Here is a 7,963-nt window from a genome sequence, read left to right on the forward strand (position 1 = left end):
GTCAAAATGATAATATTAATCATAAATATGAGAACTCACGTCACCTATATCCAATCTAATTTTGAATTTTGAACTTTGAGCTATTGTCGACCGGCTCACTAGACTCGATATTGGACTGCTTGGAATGGTTCTATATTTTTGGGAAGAACACGTAAAGAATATTCATAAGTATGGACAAAGGGACAAAGGCTACTTTTTGGACTGTTCTACATTTAGGCTTTAAAGAACTGAGACAGTCATTTGCTGACTGGAGTTGGTGGACTTGAACACCAAACCACAGAACCCCAGCAAGACATGGGACAGATTATCAATAATGACAACATTCGCCTGAACCAGTAGATTGACCTCTACATCAGTTTAGGATGGAGTCACCACCAGTTCTCGACCTATAAAACTGTTAGGATTTTAAGAGTGTGGCATCTGCAACTGATAAATCAGGTGAAGCGATCCGTAGCATGTCAAAAGCAGTTTCAGTGGCTCTTCATAGTTCTTGCACATACATAGTTCATTGATGTAGTCTAGATTCTAGAGTTTGCCTTTTGTAAAGAGTTTAATCTGGCCATCACTACCTCTAGTTTTGTTTTATAGTTCAGTTTTAATTTCACAGGTCATAGTTATATAGCAGTTTATCAGATATAGGCTACACTTTTTAATAATTGCATCATACCTCTTAATGATAAATGGTCAACACACTTAGCAAACTTCCAACCATAAACTAGAATGTACGTTTTATATGTCATTTTTCACTTTGCTCCACTTCGATATTAACACCTTTCTGCATACTTGCACCTGTTTCGTGTTCTCTCCAAAGAGGCAGAAAAAATAGTCCAAGAAAAAGGCAAGAAGGTTTGAATTTCAAGCTCTAATAGAGAGACAAAAAATTGATCGTAAACGATGCACCAGTGTAAAGAATACACTGGCACCTTGCCCATGCCTACCATTTAAGAAGATAGTATACAAGATTCAGCTCACCGTGGTTTCTGGTTTGTGTTATCACCAATATTCCCCACAAGAGCACAACCCATCCTTAAAATGATGGAATCTATTGGTGTCCTTTACAATGATTTCACGATCAGCAATACTTGAGATGAACTTAATGGCAGCATGGCAGTCGCCACATACACTAAGGTTCATAAGAATTCGAATAGGCATTCCAAAAGGGGCATTGATAAGCCCAAACGCAATTGCCAGCTGCTCACTGTGATAGCAAAGGGATTGATCCTTTTGCTCGTCGTCTACATGATGCAGCGACAAATTTGTATAGGGTATATAGCCTGCCTTTTTCATTCGGTGGGTTAATTCCTTCAACTTTGCATAGATCTCTTCTGCTTGTGGGTGTGATCTGTCTCTTGTGATAAAAGTATGCACCGTTCTATGAACCTCTATCCAGCTGCATCCTGGCTCGTTTTTCACACCCCTATCTTCCATCATTTGTTTGACCCTTTGGACAGAATCCCACCTTCCAGTTGCTGCATATATGTTTGATAACATCACATATGTAGAAGCGTTTTTTGCTTCCAACTCAAGAATACATTCTGCCGCATGTTCTCCTAACTTCATGTTACCATGGATTCTGCACGCACTGAGCAAGGTCCGCCACACTAAAGCATCAGGTTTATATGGCATTTCACTAATTATTTTGTTTGCTTCATCCAGCAACCCAGCACGACCAAGAAGGTCCACCATGCAAGTATAATGCTCTAGACATGGTGTGATATTGTGTTCTCGACTCATGGAGTTAAAGTAGCTGCGACCTTTATCTACTAGGCCAACATTTGAGCAGGCAGAAAGAACCCCAACAAAAGTGATGTGATCGGGCATCAAGCCTGCTTGTTGCATTTGCTCAAAAACTTGGAGGGCCTTCTCACCATTTCCATGTTGTGCATATCCTGCAATCATTGCATTCCATGAGACGAGGTTTCGGTTAGGTAGTTGATGGAATGCGTCATGAGCATCCTCTATACATCCGCATTTTGCGTACATTGTAACAATAGCATTTCCCACAGTAAGATCTGACTGAAATCTAGTTTTGGCAATGCATGCATGTATCCCCTTTCCCTGTCCCAAACTAGTCACGCTGGCACATGCGCTAAGTATACTGGAAAAGGTAAATTGGTTAGGACTCACTCCTTCTCGTTTCATGTTGATAAAAAGTTCGAAAGCCTCCTCACATTGCCCATTTTGGGTATATCCTACAATCATAGTTGTCCACGATACCACATTTTGTTCAGATGTTGTCTCAAACACTAATGTTGCATCTTCAGTAATGCCAGAGCTCGCATACATTTTGATAAGGGCAATGCCAACACTGAGGTCGGACTGAAATCCATTTTTAATAACTTGCCCATGAACCCTTCTACCCTGTCTTAGCAATGCTCGGGTAGAAAAAGCACAAAGCACACTGGAATAAGTGAACTGATTGGGCTTCAACCGAGCTAGTTGCATATAGAAAAACAGTTTCAGTGCCTCGTCGCCATACTGTCTTTGTGAAAATCCAGCTATCATTGCAGTCCACGACACAACATTCCTTGTGGGCAAGTCCTCAAAAACCTTGAATGCGTCCCATATGTTCCCACACTTGACATACATGTTAAGAAGGTTACTGCCTATGTAGACATCAATATCAAATCCCGTTTTGATGACATGAGCATGGACTTCTTTCCCCTGTTCTAAAGCCTCGAGCGCAGTGAGTGCAGTTAAGACATTGCCAAAGGTGAACTGGTTTGGTTTCAAACCTGAATGGTGTTTCATTGCAGAAAACAATTGCAGGGCCTCCTCACCTTGCTCATTCTGGGCATAGCCTCCAATCATAGATGACCAGGAGACGAGGTTTGGACAATGAATTCTGTCAAATGCTTTGCGTGCATCTTCTATGTTTCCGCATTTGACATACAAAGCAACCAACGCAGTGCCAATACCAACACCAGAGTCAAGTTTCCTTTTTACAATCTGTGCATGGACCTGCTTTCCCTGCTTAATATCATCCAAATTCATACAGGCATGCACAACGCTAGTGATGACTAACTGATTCATTTCTATACCTTCGCTTTGCAATAAACAAAAGAGTTTGAGAACTTCTTGACAATATCCGTGTTGACAATAGCCTGCAATAATGTGTCCCCGTGAACTGATATTTCGTTCAGGCATTTCGTCAAACACTTGGCGTGCATCCTCCAAATACCCAAATTTGGCATACGCGTGAATAATTTTATTGTATAAGTTTGGGATATTCCCGGTTTTGATGATTTGGGTTTGTTTTCTTCTAATGTCTTCAATGAATTTCACGCTGGAAGAAGTGCTGGACCCATTATCAAGTTCTGTAATCCTCTGGTTTCTCCTTCGTATTTCTGCCACGGCATTATGAACAACCGTGTAGCGATTGCAACGGATAACAGGCGGAAGAACGCAATTCCGATGCAGGTATCGTCCAGACCTGTGAATGGAGACATGAGTTGGATTTCCCAACGCTGCATATCCATCATGAATGGTAGTACTGATTTTAGATTCTGTGTGCAAAAATCTTCCAGCTGTTAGTCCATCCATGGCATCAAATTAAACTGGCTGAAGGAACCGTCCATATAGATATTACAAACGCATTATATAATTAGAACCAGTGGACGGTTTGACATTACAGACAAGTCATCCGAAGTTTGACGCTCGATGTGACAACATTTATTGCGTTGCACTCTTTTCATGTAGGTTGCTATCGTGGCTTTCACATGGCTGAAAAGTTGGGGTTATGGGGAAACCATGAAAGAATTAATGTCAAGCAAAGGAAGTGATAATCTTTAAAGCATCTGTGGTGGATAAATAAATATATCAGGGAGTTATTTCCGTAAAAAAGATTAAGAAGACGAATATTCTAAATGAAATGAAGACAGTAGAGGACAAACCATTAAGGATGGAGGAAAAAGAAGATGTAAATGCTTGTGGAGTACAAGAAAGAGAACACAGAGAAAAAAGATACGGAAACAAGCTTTATTATAAGAGGCATAAGAGACTATGGAAAGAAAGAAAGCACTCTCAATTTGACAAGAGATTTTTTGAAAGAGAAATTACATTAGGGAGGGCAAATTTGTCAAGCAAGAAGGGTGGGAAAAATGTGTGAAGAGAGGCCTCGACCCATAAAAGTCATCATAGCAAGTGTGCAAGACAAACACTATCTCTTAAGCAAAAAGAAACTCTTGAAAGACTCGCACTTCTTCTTAGATGAAGATCTAACTAGCAAACAACAAGAGGAGAGAAGAGAAGAAGTGGAGAAAAATAGATCGGCAAGAAACAAAGGGAAAAGAGCATGGTTGTATAATGGTAAAGCGGTTATTGCAATGTTTGGGCCTCATGACAAAACACAACAACAATTTGCTAGTTAAGTAAAAACAATTAATTCTATAATAGGGAGGAAAACAACAGGATCAACATGGATAAAAAGGGGTGAAGACTCAAAGTTGAGTCTTGTGTGCCAAGCCGCATAGCAATCAAATCCTACCCAGGTCTACTTAAGTCTAGTTTGTTGGAACTGTAGAGGTTACCCTTGCGGGAGGGGACCTGGGATAGGGCCTATTGTAGAAGGTAGAGACATAATTTGTCTCACGAAACTCATGAACATGATGGTTGTAAAACTCCTATGTTTGATGGTTATTTGAAATTAGCAGTTTGGAACAAGGCAACAGAAAATGGCAAAGGGTATGGAGGAACACTGGTTTTAGTGAAAGAAAAAGAAGGTCGTCACATACAGTTTGTGAAAGAAGATACAAATAAACAATATTTATGGTTCAAAATAACAGAGAATGAGAACCACATAAAAATTGCAACATGCTATTTTGCACCTCAATGCTAAAAAACTTACAAAAATAAGGGGTTAGATAACAAAGACCCATATGCAACTTTAAAGCAGGATATTGTTGTATATTCTCAGCAGGGAGAAGTTCTTTTAGTGGGAGATTTCAATGCTAGAACAACAAATCAACAAGCTAGTATGTTTTGTTGCAAAGAGGATCACAATCCTATCTGGCTCATTGAAGAGGAGAATCCCCAATGGTTGAGATGTTGAGAAGATGACATAGTTAGCAATCAGTTTAGAGAGGAGTTGCTCACGTTGTATGGTGCTTTCAACTTAATTATCTGCAATGTTCTGGATAAATGGAAAATCTATGGGAAGTTCGAAGCACATGAAGCTACGCTCCCTGCAAATTTATATTTAAATGTGAATGATTGTCTTTCAGCACCTTTGTTTTTGCCTCCAAGTCATGATCTAAATTGATTCTAGTATTTTGAAAATGCCTACCTTCAGCATCTCTCAATCCATAGCCAAGGGTCTCCCCGGCATAGTGGAATGATCAAAATGTTCAACCCTTTCTACCTCTGAAAGCAAAGGCTTCGTCAGTTCCATTTTTTCTTGACCTATAGCAGTGCATATATTGAGATATTCATGCTTATGGCCATGGTCATCACTCTATTCAGTATTTCCCCTATGTTCCTGTGCATGTCTCTACTTAGCCTCTTGTCGATGACCTTTTCCCTCACCATGTTGTGCCCTTCGCTATGACTGTCGACCATCAACTGCACCTATATTGTGAAGTATTCTATTTATAGGATCATAGATGATAATTCCAGTGAGACGCCAAATAAACTAAATAGACAATAGTGCACCTAAAATATCAAGACAAAAAAACCCATGTCTAACGAGGTGTTGCTTCCCATCCTGATACCCATATTGCAAAAAGGAAATTTCAAACCAACCTAATTACAATTTAGCCTAAATATTAATTTTGATTCAACCAAAACAATTAAAACCAGTCATATCGGCACCAAAAAAATTGCACCAAAGAATCATTTATAAAAGACTAAAGATGTAACTCTTGAATAAGACCTCTTTCAAGAATTTGGTGAAGAAGGCACGAGATCATCATTTGCGATTTGGAAAGAGGAAAAAATTTAACGAGAGCATCATCTATAAAGCACTAAAGATCCAACTCTTGAACAACACAAATCTAGTAAAGAAGGCAGGGGATCATCATTTGCAATTTGGAAAGAGGAACAATTAAAACCAAAAAAAATATTTTTGGACTAAAGATCTAACTCTTTCAAGAACCTTTTTCAAGAATTTGGTAAAAGAGAGGAAGGAACAGTAAACGTTTTACAAATCAGCACCCTCGAACCGGAATTTGGTAAAGGAGAGACACGAACAACAATCTTTTTACAAATCAGCAACCTCAACCCATAGTAACTTTTTCGAAATTAAACCACCACAACACATTTGGTAATTTAGTAAAAGAAATCAACAACCTCAACCCATTTGGTAATTTGGTAAAGGAAAGCATGTAACATTAATCTCTTTACAAATCAACAATCTTCACCCATGATTAGTAAGCTTTTCACAAATCAACGACCTCAATCCCTAGTAACTAGTACTTTATCTGAAATTTACCTAGAGAAACGAAGACTCTTGGGCTAGTAAAACCAAGAATCAAAACATGAAAGAAAAATAGTAACCAATATACACACTTTTAAAGAGTTTATGAACCTTCTTCTTCCTGTTTTAAGTAATTAGAAACTGAAACAATGCCCAGAGAAATTTACCATCTAAGACAACAATTTACCCTAGAAACCCAATAACCCAATTTGAGAAAACCACCTTGAAATGCCAATGATGAGTATTATTCTCAATGTTTTATCAATTTATAAAAAACCACAAAGCATCATGGTTGTCCAGGTCATTAACAGTTTGATCTTACAGGGAAAATCAGTCTCATTGCTAATTTCTGCCAAAGAACACCTATCTCATTTTTCTGTTTGCATTTAATAGACAGTCTTGAGTGTTTTATTGATGATAGTAAGATGGTTAGGCATTTCCGACTCTTCATATCCCTTCAGTTTTCCTTTTCTATTTTGTCTTCTTCAAGCGAGTGGGGTTTCCATAATTTTGTAATTGGCAAGCATGAACAAGAGTCATTTTGACATGAATGGGTGACCATGGTAGCTTTCCAACTCGAATTCGTTATTGAGTATGTGGCCAGAGCATGGGTCACTTTTACACCAAGGGGTGACATAATAGTTTGCAACTTGAGGCCATGGCCAAGGATGTGGCCAACATAGGCATGGGTCACTTTACATGGAGTGACCATAGTAGCTTTGCAACTTGAGACTAATGTTTACAACAAAAGCTTCACAATAGCATTTGAACTTTTAGGTCGTTGAATACAACATGAGCTTATAGGCCATCTCAGCCTCTCAATGTGTATGGGTAGCCAATTTCCATACTTTAAGTTCTCCTATTCCATCACCAGTGACAAATAATCCATCGGGTCCAATCTGAAATGATCGCACTTCATTTCTTGAAAATTATCTACCTCGTTCATGAAATGTGAGACATCAACAATAAAAGTTATTATAACCCTGAAAAAATAGCCAATAGAACATTTGGGAAAAACATGAATGTTGGTCTTTACATCAATTACAAAACTAACATTGTAAATCCAATTATTGGATGCAAGATTTCGTAAATCCAATGAGTTCATGCAAGATTTTGTAAATCCAACTAGTGTCTAAAGTATTTTTAAAACCAGAAGAAAATGACCCTCAAACAATCCAAATGCATTTCAAAATCCAATCCGCTTCCATTCTCATAAAAAAAACAAATAAACCAGATATACCTGCTACCAATCTTATAAAAACAAATAAGATGAAATCACCATCGGTGCCTGTAATGTCCTCTTATAATTAAAATTACCAAAGGGAAGATGAAGTAGCCTCTCTAAACTAGTAGGCTATAGTCAATTGTTCACTCTAAAATTTTTGTTGGAAGGAATCTTCCACCAATATACAAACTACATGTGTGTATGATGAACTCAAAGGTTAACATGCAAGAAATGTCGACCAAGGGCACAAGAAATCCAGAAAATTTGTTGAATAGTGGTAACAAATGGCAACAACACTAGAATAAGGAAAACAAAATTCCTAAATG

At 38.4% G+C, this 7,963-nt stretch overlaps 1 pseudogene; it reads right to left on the reverse strand.

Moving 5' to 3' along the window:
- Window positions 1-993: 993 nt before the first annotated feature.
- LOC149154072 (pentatricopeptide repeat-containing protein At2g03880, mitochondrial pseudogene) lies at window positions 994-3,543 on the reverse strand (annotated as a pseudogene).
- Between the last annotated feature and the right edge of the window lie 4,420 nt (window positions 3,544-7,963).

This window comes from Pinus tabuliformis, chromosome 9 (assembly GCF_031772625.1).
Source record: "Pinus tabuliformis cultivar Carrire ecotype Pingquan chromosome 9, CPIR1, whole genome shotgun sequence".
NCBI lineage: Eukaryota > Viridiplantae > Streptophyta > Pinopsida > Pinales > Pinaceae > Pinus > Pinus tabuliformis.